Genomic DNA, 16,263 nt, shown 5'->3' on the forward strand with positions numbered 1-16,263 from the left:
TAATACCAATCCCTTGCCCTTAGAGGACATAGCCCTTCATTCTATAGCTCAGGAGAGGAAGGTCTTCATTCCATTACCAGCTAGAAACTTTGCCCCACATTGTTGGGCATCTCCAGCAGATGTTCAAAATGTACAGTGCTGAAAACATTGTCTTACAAAACATAGCTCAGTGTTTGAACTTGCCTATAAAATTAAGGATATAGATAATTCAACCTCCCATCTCTCCTCCCTATTACTGATAAGAAAAAGATTAATTGGGGAGTCCATGTTTCATCCAAGAATCTCAGTATGCCCTGAGACATGAAATCTCCAGGCTCAGTTATGGGCTAAGCTGGGGTCATCCTCATTTACTGAGACCCAGGGAGTTAGGGAACATGTTCAAGGTCACAGCCCTCACTAGGAACTACTGCTTAGACCCACAGGTACTCAGCCCACCCTCATGGCGCACCACCCCTGCCTGGAGAAATAAAAGACCCAGCCAGAAGGCTCTTGGAATGATCACATCCACGCATGAAAGGGCCTCATATGTGATCCACAAATCTAACCACAGATGGGAAAACCTGATGCTTTAAGAAAGCCTCTTGATCTATTTTTTCAAACATTTTGGATTTTGGCAAAAACTTTTGTGATTTGAAAATGCAATTTTTACCCTTAATTTATATTTTCAAGGGAAATTTAAGTAAAAAAACATGTCTTTCTAGTTAAATGGAAGCCTTTGCTATATACAAAGAGGGAGGGGGAGAGTGCTGAGAACGATGCTGGCTGATTCCCACATAGATTCGGGAAAAGCTGTTGGAGAGGTAGATTGTCTTCGGAGAAGGTGGGTGGCGGTGTTAGGAGAGTAGGGAAAGGGTTGGGAACTTTGCCCAGGTGAATGGTAAAAGGAGGCAAAAAAAAAAAAACGAGTGCTGAGCTGGGGAGGGTGAGCCGGGCTGGGACCTCACAAGTTTAAAAGCACCTAGGAGGACAGCAGGACCATGTCACCTAATCCCAGGCCACAGGACAGGAGTGAGAAGCACATTGGCTATCAGGCTGCTTGTTGACCACACTTTTTGGTTCCTTCTCCTATAAGACAATGGGCCTCCTGTAGTCAGGGACCACACACTCTTGATCTTTGTATCCTCAGGGCCTAAGGTAATGCTTAGCACATACTTGATGTTTAGAAAATGCTTAGAAAATATATGATAAATAAATGAGAAGAGGAATGCATTTCCAACCCAAACCATCCAAAACTAAGAAGTCTAGACAAAGACCGTAATGATTGGTGTTACTTGCTAATATTCATAGGCTACATGCCAAACTGGTAAAATAATTTGACTTGGTGAAAAAAAAAAAAAATCTACCACTCGATGTAGTACAGAAAATATATAAAAATAAATATAAAAAGTGAGTCAAACTGTTCAACTCAATCTAGTCAGATCAGTTCCAGCTGCTGAACCAGCAGGTCTGAGTAGACTTGAGCAGAGCTTCTGATTCACTGCTGGCGTCCCTTCCTTCTCTTTGTTAAATTTACTAGCACCTGTTTTTTTTTAATAAATTTACTTATTTATGTATTTAGTTATGGCTGCATTGGGTGTTCGTTGCTGTGCGCGGGCTTTCTCTAGTTGTGGCGAGCGGGAGCTACTACTCTTCGTTGCGGTGTGTGGGCTTCTCATTGTGGTGGCTTCTCTGCTGCGAAGCACCGGCTCTAGGTGCGAGGGCTTCTGTTTTTAAACTTACAAAAATGCTCAATTATGCTATAGAGGCTGACTTTTTACTCTGAATTGCATGGAAGGCTAACTCTTTGCATTTAAAAACCTTGGGTTTGGAGCAGTCACAGCCTGGGCTTGGGGCTGAGGTCCAGCCTCAGGGCCGCAACTCCCTGCCTCCAATGACCATCTCTCCACATCCCACAGGACCTTTGCTGGCTGAAGGAGGGAAGAACCAAACCTTGGATTGGAAGTAATGTACAGCCTCTCACCCTCCCTAGAATCTGGCAAACTAGTACACAGTGCACATCCCTCTGAATCAAAGCAGGTTAGAGCAAAAAGAGACAGGAGAGGAAATCACAGCCTAGTGAGGTAGTGTGTGACTTGCCCAAGACCATGTGTCTGGCTAGCTATGGCTGGGACCCAGATTCCCTCCTCCCCGGGCTGCTTCCCTTTGCATACACTTCATACTTAGAGGCACTGGAGGCAGGGTAGGCCACTGCTGGCACCAGGCAGAGACTCAAAGTCATTGCCAATGGGGGCGCTGGGAATTGTGTTAACAAGACTGAAGCTTATATACTGTACATGCCGTCAGTCCAGACTACCCCTGTTGTAGAGATGAGTGCTGTTTGTAAATATAAAATTTTCTTTTCAGCAAAACTCCGAACAGTTGTCTTTACTTATATTTCTACTTCTTCCCTTCATATTTTTCTCGAACCCACTGTGAACAGGCTTCCTTCCCCACCACTGCACTAAACCTGCTCTTCATTTGCCCAATCCAGTGCTCAAGCCCTGGTCCTCATCTTACCTGGGCAATCAGCAGCTCTTGGCATAATTGTTCACTCCCTCCATCTCAAAACACCTTTTTTTTTTTTTTTTAAATTTTGCCTTTGGAACACCATTCTCTCTTGGTTTTCCTTCCCTGGCTGGATCTACCTTCACTCTTGATTCTATTGACTGGTCCTTTCCAGTCTTCTCAGTTACATCCTCCTTATATTCCTAACATGTAGGAACTCTAAGTGCTTCAGTGCCCACTAGTACAGACCTTGAATTTACCCTCACTCTCGAGTAAGCTCACCCAGTGCCATGGCTCAAAATAAGCATCCTCTGGCTGCTGCTGAGCAAACTGGTTTGTCTAGTCCTGACTCATCTTCTGAACTCCAGACTGACTACCAGCAGCTCTCCTCAGATGTCTGATAGGCATCTCAAACTCAGTAAGACCAAGATCCAACTCTTGATTCTGCATCCTGCAACAACACAGACACTCCTCCCACAGTCTTCCTATTTGAATATGTGGCAGCTCCATCCTTCCAGTTGTTCAGGCCCCATATCTTGTAAATATCTTGTCTTTCTCTCCCACATCACATCCAATTCATCTTCATGTCCTATTGGCCCAACCTTGAAAATGTATCCAGAATCTGACCACTTCTTACCTCTTTCACCTCCTTCACCACTTTATACCCCTTACCATGGTATTTTGCCTGGATTGTGTCAGTAGTCTCCAAACTGGTCTCCCTACTTTTGTTCTTTCTCCCCCAAATTCATGTCCCACACAGGAGTCAGTAATCCTTGTCAAATACAAGTCAGATTCCACCACTTTTCTCCTCAGAATACTGAATGTTTCTGGTCTCACTCAGAATAAAAACCAAAGTCTTTATCATGGTCTACAAGGATGCACATGACCTTGGCCGCTTCTCTGACTTTATTTCCTACCACTCCTTCCCACATCTTGTGGCTCCAGTGACCAGGGCCTACTTACCGGTCTTGGACAAGCCAAGCACTCTCCCTGCTCAGAGTCTTTGCACCTGCTATTCCTTCTGCCTGGACTGTTCTTCTCTCGGAAAACTGAGGGGTAAGCTCCCCACCTCCTCAGGTCTCTTCTACTTGAAGGAAGAGGCCTTCCATGACCACAGCACAGAAAATAGGAACCCCTGTTTATTTCTTTAACTAGCAGCTGTAACCACCTGACATAAACAATATTTGTTTGTTTTCTGTCTCCTCCCACTCAGGTATAAGTTCTATCTTCTTTTTTTATCTTTCATTAAAGAGTCCTCTTGAATAAACTCACTCATACCGTACCCTGCATTACTATCATTTTGGGTCTCTATTGTTGTGCCAGGTCAGTCCTGTCTGGCTCATCCCATTGGGTGTCAGGGTCTGGGACATATTCCACATTGTCACACAGTAGAGGACAAATGATATGCTTTGCTGCTGAGGGAAAACTCACGGAAATCAAGAGTGAAAGAAAAAGAAAGTCCTAGGTCCTGCTAACCTTTCCCAGTCACCTGCTGATCTCCCTGTAGTGAGGGTCTGCATTCCTGCAGTGGGACTCTGTTTTATCTGTTACTTTCTCTGGGAGACCCAGAAGAGTGTCAGGGATATAATGCTGAATAGTGTATTTTAAGCCTTTTCCATCCGGTACTGATCTCTTTTTTTTTTGCGGGGGGGGGGGGTGCATGTGGCATGCGGAATTCTAGTTCCCTGACCAGGGATCAAACCCGCACCTTCTGCAGTGGAAGCGCAGACTCTTAACCACTGGACCACCAGGGAAGTCCTGATCTCTTTTTAAATTTGCATTTCTTTTCTAGTGGTTTTGGAAACAGTGACCGTACTACTGGATACTGCATTTTTCTTGTAAATTATTCTCCTTTCCACACTTTTTAATCCTTTGGCCGCACCTCAGAATATGTAGGATCTTAGTTCCCTGATCAGGGATCGAACCCGTGCCCCCGGCATTGGAAGGTGGATTCTTAAGCACTGGACCACCAGGGAAGTCCCCTGCCCTCCACACTAGTTGGTACTTCCCATCCCTGAACCTCCTAGTGTTGCTCTGCCGAGACTGGCTCACATTTCATTTCCTTTGCAGGTACTTGGCGCTCAGATTGTTCAGCTCTGCTGATTTTTCCATCTTTCAAAAATCTGTCGCTATCCCTTGGCTGCTATTGGCTCTTCTTTCATTCTCTTTGTAATTTTGTATTATTTTTATTCTTTTACTTTCATTTTAGTGATATTTTGGTAGTAACAAATAAATATAGCAATAAATACAGCAAATATAACAATAGCAATAAATATAGCAAATAAATAACCTAATTTTTTTTCTGTCCATATTAGTTACAAATATTATTATTTTCCCAGTTTATAACTTGAGTTTTGTTTTCTCCTATGGTGGCCTTTAACATGCAAATGTGCAAAATTTATATACAACCGATCTATGAATCTTTTCTTTTAAGTTTCCTGCCTTTGGTATAATGTTACTTAGAAAAGGCTTCCCTATCCTGGTTCACGCAGTTGTTTGCTCACTTTTTTCTAGCTTATTTTTTCTTTTTTAGGGAGTTACTTTTCTTCATTTAAAAAAATTCCTTTTGTCAGATTAAGTAGGTTTCACTATATAGAGAGGACTGTGACCAGTTCTTCTCCTTCTCTGTTAAGGAATGAATGAGGGAATGGTCCTATATGATTAGAGGTAGATAGATAAGTTTAGGGTGGATATGGAAATAGAATTTATTTTAAACAACAAAACTTTCTACTAATCTGGGATAGTCTGGTGCCATATTCATAAAAATAATGTATATGTTTAGACATGCTTGCCTGCTGTGTTTTAGTGGTGCTCTCACACACATCATCACATTTGATTCCCACAGTCCTGAGATGTCAGGTGCCAGGAGACACAGCACTAGATCTGACTCACTCAAAGGATCTTTCCAGCCCAATTTTTTCCTGATTTCATCATTAAGTTTGCCAAAGTCCCTTTTTTAATGACCTTACAAAGTTTGGCTGACTTATAAAGAAGGAAAGGAAGAAAATAAAACAGAAAATGCACAGAAAGATACTTGAGGCTAACACTTTGAATTGTGCCTACTTCACAAAGCTAAAATGAGAAGAGTTTCATTTTCTGGTCTGCTTGTTCTAGCATGCTTCTCCAGGTTTGTGATCAGCTCCGTGGGAACACAGAGAATATAAAAGATATTCTAATTCAAGTGACTGTACTCAGTTCATTCCATTCTTCTTATAAAACTGCTGTAAAGTCCCGTCTAATGTGGAACAGTTTTAACTTGCTAAATAAACCGCGTATTAACTCCTATTAATATTGAACCATGGTAGCATATTCGCCTGGTCCTTGTAACACGTGGAAACCCACAAGCATGACTCAAATCTGAGATGACTTCACCTAGACTTGCACACAGAACGGAGATTTTAAAAGTTGTTCTGTTTGTTCAAGCTGAGACCCAAATAATCACCCACACATATCAGCTGCTATGCTATTCTCTAAACTTACCCACGTGGAACTCTCTTTTATCTAGTTAGCACACCTTTAAAAGTTACTCCATTAAGAAAAAGTGTCTTAACTTTTTGTTAATTGAAAACCTTACTGAAAATCCCGTCTTCTGCCAACTGAAAATTTATTTAAGAGGTCAAGACTTTGGCTACATGCAGGCAAATTTCCACTATCAGAACTGTCATCTGTTATAACAAATTCCTTAAACCACCAAAAATTTAACATAAAGCTGGCTAGTGTCCTAATAGTCTGGCTTATTATACAGGGACTTTCCGAGAGAAATGAATCATTGTAGTAGATTACAGCTTGTCCCCTACAATTAGAATGATGAGCGTCTTCCACATTGGAAGTGATATTTCAGAATTTTTTTTCCATTAATTTATTATTACCAAGAGTCAAAATAAAGAGTCACCAGTTGGTGGCTGATGTCTATTGTTTCCTTGGTTTGTTGACAAGTGGGACGGGTCTGTGCATTCCCAAGTATATATGCTCATGCCTGTTTCCTTTAACTGAATTCTTTAATGGGAAGCGCTCATGACAGAGACAGTAAAACTTTCTCTTAATTTTGCTCCCACTGTTGTCCTCCGTTTTTCTCCTTCCCCTACAGCCCCGGGAACTTTCACTCAGGTGTGCAGTAGATTCTTATTCACAGTCACACTTTCAGTAAACTCTTGAGTTATTTTCCAATCAAAACCACATATGGGAAAGTGTATACACCAATTAAGTTATTAAGTTTTTTTGCTTTCGCTGAAATTATAGCAACCCTAGTGGGAACACACATTATCTCAGACTGGTCAATAGCACTTTTATGAATAAAAGTGGGGAAAATATCCTTACTTAACAAATGGAGAGTGAAAGATGAAGTCTTTTAAATCAAGCATCCATGGTGGGGGCAGTAAAAGCAATGCTTGGTGTCAAACAGAATCACTGATTCAAAGAATAGACAATCTTGTAAAGAAAATATCCTAGGTTTTAAATGTCCTTGGTTATAAATGGGGGCTTTGTCTGATTGGTATCTCACTAGTTAGTTGATTGTCTTCTTCAGTGAAAAGCCTCCACATTCTCTTAGTCACCAGTTTGGAGAGACTGGACTCTACATTCAATCATTTGCCAAGACTTATAGCCTCCATCTTTGAGCTTATTCTTTTCCTGTCTATTTCCTTCTTTCAATTCCCATGGTCCCCAGATGATTCTACTGTCCCAAAGCCTTTCTTTGGAAAGTGACTCCATGTTATATTTTTGGCTGAATTTATTTACTAATTATTTATTCTCATGGAACAATCCAAAGTTGACTATTTCTCCTTACTGAGATAAAACGAATGCTGCCTTTCAGTTAGGATCTTTTTCACCTAAAACACATTGATACACTCAAATCCAGGCTTCTCAAATTTTCACGTTCATAGAAATCGCCTGGGGATCTTGTGAAACAAGAGATTCTGATTTGGAAGGTCCAGGGGGAGGGCCTGAGAGTCTGCGCTGGGAACAAGCTCCTCAGTGGTGCTGATGATGCTGTTTGGGAACCACACTCTGAGCAGTAAGATTCTAAGTTGTCCCACAGTCACCTCAACAGTATCAGTAATGCCTTAACATCAGTGGTGATTTCTATACGGGATAGCTTTTCTGAATTTTGTTTTGTTTTCCTTTTGCCTGCTACCTAAGGTCATTCTGGGTTCTTGCTTTGTGACAGGATAGCAGAATCGATGCAGCTACATTAAAACAAAAAGGGAGACATAGTGTCTGGCTGCTTTGGGCATACCTGTTAGCAGGAATTGCAGTCTTTCAGGAGTCTTCATTTTTAATAGCTATGCTATCAGAATCTCAGTCTTGGCATTAGGGCTAGGTGTTACAGCTGCCCATAAAGTGTTCTGATTTATGGACTCACTGCTCCTAATCATAAAATAATAAATTTGAAAAAAAATTCCACAGTCTAATGAGATATCAAGCTATTTGTTATTTAATGACCATTTAATACCATGAAGATTAGAATAACTCTAATTTGCAAAATACACTTAATATTCTGGAAACATCAGCAACTGAAAAGCAGGTTACATGATATAATGAGCGAAGTTGCCTTTCTCTAGACCTGTTTGTTCCTTGCCCTCTCTGGCCTGTTTCTGGCTTCACTCACCTTTTCCCACTAGTTTTCCAGATGATTCATCAACTTTCTGACAGTCCTACTTACCATCTGTGTCCAACATCCTAGTAAAATCCAATAAACTTTCTAATACCCAGCACCCCATGAGCTATGTCCTTGTGTATAGCTAATTCACCAGAGGTTGATAGTCATAAGGATGACCTCAAGAGAAAGGGCACTACCACTTTCTGAACACCTACTACGTGCCAAGTTCTGTGCTGGTTGCATTAACTAAATCATCTCATTTGATCCTGAAGCATTACAGACCCTAAAAAGCCCTTTTACAGAAAGATTCGATTATACTCAGTTTATTATTAAGAATAAACATATATCTTCTTTCTTAAGTATCTCAAATTATTGTTAAATTTTATTTGTTTGAACGCATAATGTATACATATGGTATTAATTCAAAATGTACAAAAAGGAATAGAGTGAAAAATAAGTCTCTCTATTCCCCACCACTCAAGTCTATACCTGAAGGCAACTACTGTTACCAGTTTCTTACGTGTCCTTTCAGAAATAGTCCATTAAGCATAGACTATTACACAATGGACTATTAATAGTCCATTAAACAATCTTAGATTTCTTTAAAAATGTATTACCTATTATGGAATATATAGAAATCCTCAATTACTAATAACACCTTTATATAGAGAGAGATTAAAATTTAGAAATATGTTTTCATGACCATTATGACACTTGATTCTCCCTATAATACCATGAGATGCGCAGGCCAGACATTCCTGTTAACCAATTTACACTGAAGCTCACAGAGGTGAAATGATCTGCCTATGTGTATATAGTTAGCAGAAGACCCAATTCTAGAACAATTAGTCTAGAATGCTTGTTCCATGATGCCACAAAAAAGTAGCCCAAGGATCACAGATCAAACAATGTCAGCCCTTCTTGACTAGTTAAAATATTCTTTAAATGTCAGTTCTCAGAGAATTTTTGTTTAATACAGTAGCAACAAGGCATTATTTCACATAAATAATATATCACATAAAAATTCAGTATTCTGGCTTTGCAACTGAAATCATTAAAGTGTAACCAAACATTTTAACTCAACAAGGGTCTGAGTTCCTGTTAATGGAGATGCGTGGTCCTTTCCCTGAGATAGTTTTGGTAATCAGATCTTAGAGGTTGCTAGAGAGGGGCTGGGTAATTTATGTATCTGGTCTATTAAACAAGAGCAAGCAGAAAGCAACATTATTCTTTGTTACAACTGACTGATGACATTGTTTTCCCATTTTGGGATCCTAGGCAGATCCATAACTTGTATGTCGCTCTCAGGTATTAACAAATACTTTGTGTTTTGAGATGTTGAAGTTCCAGTTCGGTCTAATACAGAAGCTTCAATTGCTCACTCAGTTGGAAGTTTCCTCCCTCCTCCAGCTCAGCCCTGCCTCAGGAGGCCAGCATGGATGAAGTGGTGGCGTGGGCAGGCTCACCTCTCCCCCCACCTTGGTCTCCTACTCCTCTTGATTCATTCGCTGCCGTTGGATCCTCCAGCACTGGAACAGCAGTGGGAAGGAATGGCAAGGTTGTCATTCGAGAGAGTTATCTGGGTGTGGCGTTATCTGAAGGCTGAGGTTTTCTCTCATGAGACACCTTTAGCATTCCTCAGAAATACCTCCCCTGGGCACTGGGGAGCTCCCACTGTGGTTTCCCAGCACAGGTGTCTCCTCTAACTGGCTGCTACTACTTCCCCTTAGCCCCTGGCTTCCTGTAGTCCACCTCTAACTTCATTCTTCTGCGTACCTGTGGCTCCTGATGCTTCTCTTAGGTAAAGCACCAGTCCAGGCGAACCAAGTCCAGATGCCTTCCCTGGAGTCCTCACAGGAAACAAGCTGTATCATCAGTGGAAGTACAATTGATTCCATCATTGCCCGCTTTCTCACTCAGCTGCCATGGGCTGCTCTGTTCAGCTTCTCATCCTCTGACTTTTTCAGGTCCCACTCACTATGTAGTAGGCTGAATAACGTCCCCCCAAAGATGTCCACACCCTAATCCCTGAAACCTGGGAATAGTTTACACTACATGGCAACAGGGATTTTGCAGATGTGATTAAGGTTATGAACTATAAGATGAGGCGATTATCCTGGGTTATCAGAGGGGCTCAGTATTATTACATGAGCCTTTAAAAGCAGAGAACATCTCCTGGCTGAAGTCAGAGAGATACGGCAGCATGAAAGGATTCCACGTGCTCTGGCTGGCTCTGAGATGTAGGGGCCCTTGTGCAAGAACCAGAGAGAGGCCCTGGGAGCCAAGGGCAGTCCCCAGCTGACAACCAGCAAGGAAACAGGGACCTCAGTCCAACAGCCGAATGGAACTGAGTTCGGCCAACAGCCTGAATGAGCCTGGAAACAGATTCTCCCCTAGAGCCTCCTGAATTTCAGCACAAAGCAGAGAAACCAGCTGAGCCCACTGGACTTCTCACCTACAGAACTGTGAGGCAATGAATGTGTTGTTTTAAGCTGTTAAATTTGTGGTAATTTGTTACGGCAGCAATAGGAAACGAATACACTATACAGGTCCGTTCTGCAAGGGGGTTTCTGAAGTCCCCTCTCACTTGCTTAAGAGGAGAGGGAAACACTGGCAAGGGGAGAGGAAATATTTCAACAGCCTAAAAATTGTCTCTGATGAAATCCTTGCTTTCCTCATCAATTGACAGGTCTCCCCTTATATATATACCTGAGACTGAAGGAAGGGCTAAGGGTTCCTGGGCCAATTTTTGGTCACCCCAGAACAAGTTACATCTCTTTAGAATACATGGGTACTTAACAACATTTGTTCTTATCTCTAGGGCCTCAGCTAACACTGAGACAACAGAAAAGTCTTGTTTTTATATCCTGTTACACGTATCAATACATATCAGCAGAGCTGCCTTCCCTCTCAAGTTTAATGTTCTTGAAACACGTTGGATAGACTGGAGTTGCTCTAATAAAGAAGGGTAACAGGAGAGGGAGATGAGATCCCAGAGAGGATTCACTGCCAGGATGAGGAGAGAGACAAGTCAGAAAAAAAAAAAACAAAAACAAGGTTGCCCAAGGCAAGTTAGTGTGGATGAGACAAGGCTTCTAGCCCTAGACTTTGGGCTTGGTGGGACCCAAGGTAGAAGAAGTAGCAACAGGAGACAGGAGTCAGAGTTTGGTGGTTCCGGATGAAGGATGGCTCACAGGTAAGCGTTCATTGCCATCTCTTCCTACAGGAGTCTCTGCAAGAATGGATTGAACTGGGGCTCTGTAGCTTCAGTAAGTACCGTAGTTGACCCTTTCCTCTCTTACTTTTGGGATCACGCAGCTTGAATTTCCAACAGAACATGGGGATGAGGGAAGCAGGGGACAGACTGGCAGTTCTGTTTGTGGGTGGAGGGGGTAGGACCCATGGGACCCTACTGCCAGTATTAAAGGCCATATGCTGGGCAGAACCTGGGTTGTTTCCCATCTGCAGACTGATGTGTATCTGAGAAGGGAAGCAGGCAACTACCTCACAGGGTCTGTCCCCTATGCCGCTGCCCTCAAGGATCATTTTGGAGCCGTGATTTCACAGGCTTTAACGACCTATTCAAGCTCCCTCTGTTTGGCCAGCAGACACCTATTCACTGAATGTGCTAGGCTATGGCCTCCACTCTGGAGGTTGATGGTTAGCAATGCTGCTGCTGTTTAGGAATTGGGAGATCGTGGATAGAATCCTCTTCCTGCCAAGAACGTGCTTATTCTATAGAATAAAGCGTAACTGTAGGATAATTTCTGGAATCCTATTTCCTTTCCATACTCATTTCAGGAAGAAAAAGATGAATATAAAGTATAAAGAAAAAGATTAATAGGTAGAAAAGTTTTTCTTGTGGGTTGTTTCAGCTGAAACACCTCACAGTATGACCATTCTATGCGTATTTTATGTCTCTCATTTAATTATCTATAACGGACAGCCAAGAGCTGCCTGTGATCCGTAACCTCGGCACCTAACGCCATTCCTGACACACAATGTAGTGACTAATAAATATTTGTTGAATCAATGAATGTGGAAAAATGCAAACCAAGCATTTGAAATATTATGCTACATTTCTTTCGGCTTCAGCTCCACACCACACTAATGAGTGAGGGAGGTCACTGGAAGAGTGTGAGGGCCATCACGAGGTTCATATTTCAACAACCGGTGCCAAATTCTTAATGCCAGATGGGATGAGATGGGATGTTAAACCGCTTCTGATTACCATGTTGTTGGCCTTGATTGCCTCGGTATTATTCTCCAACTGCTTCGTCGCTATGGATCTCTGACTCCTTATTACCTCCAGTTGAAATACCCCACAAATCATCCTGCCTTCTCTATGCTCTCTCACCTCCAAGTCATCCTGTCATCTTGCTCCAGCTAGAGCTGCTCCCATTAAGAAGATCGTGGCAAATTCCCTCCCTACCCGTGTGTTCTTCAGGAAAATTATTCCATGGATAAGTGGATGTTACAGACACTTTTCAGAACATACTTCATCTGAACTTCTCCTGTCTTCCCACATTCTTCTAAGCCAGTTACCTTTGCATTAGAGTGGAGTTAAATTCAAGGAGATAGAGGTTCTGAATTTCTTCCTTTGACCAGATGGAAATCGTTATGTTAGAATGCTGATGACTGCAAAACCTTGGACATATTGTTTTCACAATTAGGAAATGGCAAACACAAAGTGCTCCGGTGCAGAGCCAGCATGCAAGTTCAGCTTCCATTTGCTGCTATAAATTTTGTTCTTGTTGCTGCCAGTGAACACCAACTGTTCAAGTGAAATAGTAAATCCAAATGTGCCTTTGGATAAGAGTGAAAAAAAATTAGATGCTGCATAAATGCTGATATGAAAAGACTTTTTCAACACACTAAACCAGGGAAGAGAAAGAAATGGGGAAAGAAAGTTGAACTGAATGCAGCTCTCACTATAACTCCTTAGTGGAAAGCACTAAGAAAAAAAGGAAATGTTGATTCCACATACTGTTTAAACTTCAAGGAGAAAATAAGTACAGAATGAGGATATCGACCTTAGGGTGGGCAGGTTTTGAGCACTGTAGGTGTACCAGAGAAGACATACACAAGTTGTGTAAATCAAGGGAAAGAAAACTCCCCAAGTTTGCTCAAGGCTGAGGGGGGCACATGACCCCTATGTTACTTGCTAATCATCAATCTAACGGTTGAAAGTCAAAGCCAGAAGCAAGTGCAGTTTGTTATACAAGGACTTTAGTGACTTTCTATCTCACAGATTTACTTTAAGGTTAATCAACAGGTATCTGTACTCAGGTCTCTCTCCAGTTTAATTTAATGTGCAACTGAATTACGACTCAAGGAGATAGTTTCAGAAATGATTTCAGAAATGAATTTTAACTTTGGATTACCTAAATTTATGATGGGTTTCTCTTCTCCTTTCCCCCATCATTTTTCTGTGATACTGAGGAAAATGTATGAACCTTGGAGCTGGCTGAACTGAGCCCCTTGTAGCAGGTCAGATCCTTATACCCCTTGACCCTACTTTCTCATGTGAGTAACAGTGCTTACAACCACTGGGTCATTGTGAAGATTAAATGAGACACTGCATGTTAAATGCCAGGCACAAGCCTTGAACATAAAAGATCCTTAATGATAATACTAGTTCCACACACCAGATTAGACTTTGCAAACAAACAATTTGAAAAACAGAACATTCAAATAAATTCTATAGCATGAGGCTCTAGGCCAAGAACCAAGCAGTAAAGATGTTCCAAACCAGAATATTTCAGCATCTGAGAATAGCTAGGGCTTATCTTCATGGCTAAAATAAGCAGTTTAATGTAAAACAGTCTTTCCTTTTATTTTATTTTATTTTTTTTAATTCTTCTTCATTTACTTATGTAAGGGAAACCATTTTCAGAATAATGGTTAAAATCTGTCCTTTGTAGATCTGAAGATTTGGGCAAGTTTCATACTGAAGTCAAGATCTACTGAAAGTGTTAGATGGATAGATGAGGACCAGACGCAGCTGTCAAAAATAAAAGACAATGGTGTTCTGAATGCCTTCATGCGAGGCCAAAGCTAAGTAAGCGTTTGACTTATTTTTGTCATTGAATTAACTGATGTATCTGGTTTAACTGGCCAAATTATTTTTGCTTAAATGTTCACATGTTTCAGTGTTGTATTGTTATAGTTAATGCTTTCAAGAGTGCAGAAAACACCAATAGTGGCAAATATATGTGTTCAGAGGAAGAGAAATTACTCATTTCCAGACCCCAGATTTATAGCAATTTTTATATGTATAGGAAAGTGTTGGTTTCTCCTTATGGCTACTTCTGAACATATGTAAATTATCAGAGTCTGTGTGCATTTATTTCCACAAAAAAATAATACCAGCAGAGACACAGCTAAGCCAAGTTGAGCCTTGCTGGGTGGGTTTGAGGAAACATAGGCCAACTCAGGGCAAGGCAAGCTCATGAGATAGGAAGTATAAAATTGTAATAAATAGCCTTAGAAACATTTTCCTTTGGAAAAGACATCCCAATAACATCCTACATTAATAGAAGAGACACACATGTGTGCTATGTATGACACAGTAAGTAAAACCAAAAGACTCACTCTGTCTAATCCAGCTTGAATTGCAACTTTAATGAAGGAAACAGTGGTTTTGATTCAAAGAAGCTCAGGATTGGAAGGGAGATAGAAAGTCTAACATCTCATCCATCTGATGCCTGGATCTCCTTTGCTCTGTTCTGGCAGAAAGATCATCCAATTGACACTGGAAATGAGCAGCTCACTCCTTTAGAGCTGGCTATTCTATCTTTGAATTACATCTTTTTTCTATCCGAATAAGAAAATGTTTTCTTCTTTTGGACCAAGGCCTGTTTCTATGTAATTTCCACTCGTTCTTCCTATTTCTAGCACTCAGGGTCACACCCAAGCAGAATCCCACTTCCAGTGGCAACCAGTCTTACAAATGTTAAGGCAAAGGTCATAAATTAGCCCACATAGTAATTTTAAATAATTAGAAATTAGCTACTGATATTTAAAACTTGGAAAATTACCTATAAAAATCCATATTTTCAACTCCCTGAAGCTTCCTTTGGATGCTCTGGAAGCAATGAGCCCACATTCCCAAATGGTAATAATTGACTGAGATGAGTAGCTTGAGTAGTGCTGCTTCTTTTAGACAGGGAATGTGCTTGCCTGTTCACCATAGTCCTCACTATTCCCTATTGTCTTGCATTGAGGCTGCTTTCCTCATTTTATGATGCTGGACTGGCCCCTGAGACATTTGTATTTGCAGTTCCTACTGTGTCCTCTATAAGCCTTCTTTGCTTCAGGAGATTTGTCCTCAGTTCCCTCTTTTTCCCCTTTGCAGGAATAACTTCAGGCATATTTGAAACATAAGCCTGCTGAGTGATACTACACATGAGAAATTGACATTTGATTTGTTCAATCTCATAATTAATCCTCAGTAATGTCCTGGGGTAAACATGTAGTTAGAAACTTTCAATAACTTTGATAAGGTAAGAATGGGATGTAGAAGGAGGAGGTTATAAAAAGCCAGAGAGAATGTGAATTATAGCTTCTCATGCCTGCTGGAGACCTAATTCTAGGTAGTTCTTCTCTGCTGCTGTGAATCCTCATGAGGACTTGGACATATGGGACACCAGTACCTACCACCAAGTGCACGCTGTGTGGTTTTCTGCTTTGTTTAGTTGCCTCTATGCTGTCCTATCAATTGTACCATAATCCTCCATGTTCTGGAAAGGGGAAGAGTGCTTGATTTTGAATCTCAGCATCTCCAATAACTAGCTGAGAGACCTTGGGAAAGTTACTTAACATCTCCGAGTCTCACTTTCTCCATTTGGAAAATGAGGATAGTAACAGGTTGATCTTACTTATAGAAATGTTGTGAGAAATACCTGAGATAATGTACATAAGGTGCATATAGAAGCCCCTGGTTCACATTAGTCAGTCGATCAATGTTAGCTATTAACTGCTATTCAGATACCCTTCCTCCACATTGTAGCAGACTGCCCCCCTGGCTCCACAGCCTCTCCCACGTCTGTGCATGCTGGATCAACTTCCAACTGCCAGCACTTGTGATTCCGGCCTGAAGGTTTTCTCTGACACCCAATTCTTTCTGTCCCCTACGTACCCGTGGCAAGCTGGAAGTGCTAGGGAGTTAACAGCCTTCT

The 16,263-nt window shown here is 41.4% G+C and overlaps 1 protein-coding gene across 9 annotated transcripts in view; it reads right to left on the bottom strand.

The window, feature by feature from the left end:
* Positions 1-16,263, bottom strand: part of RNASEH2B (ribonuclease H2 subunit B) — a 798,611-nt gene that overhangs the window by 218,956 nt on the left and 563,392 nt on the right. The window lies entirely within an intron of this gene.

Source organism: Stenella coeruleoalba, assembly GCF_951394435.1.
Source record: "Stenella coeruleoalba genome assembly, chromosome: 18".
Taxonomy (NCBI): Eukaryota; Metazoa; Chordata; class Mammalia; order Artiodactyla; family Delphinidae; genus Stenella; species Stenella coeruleoalba.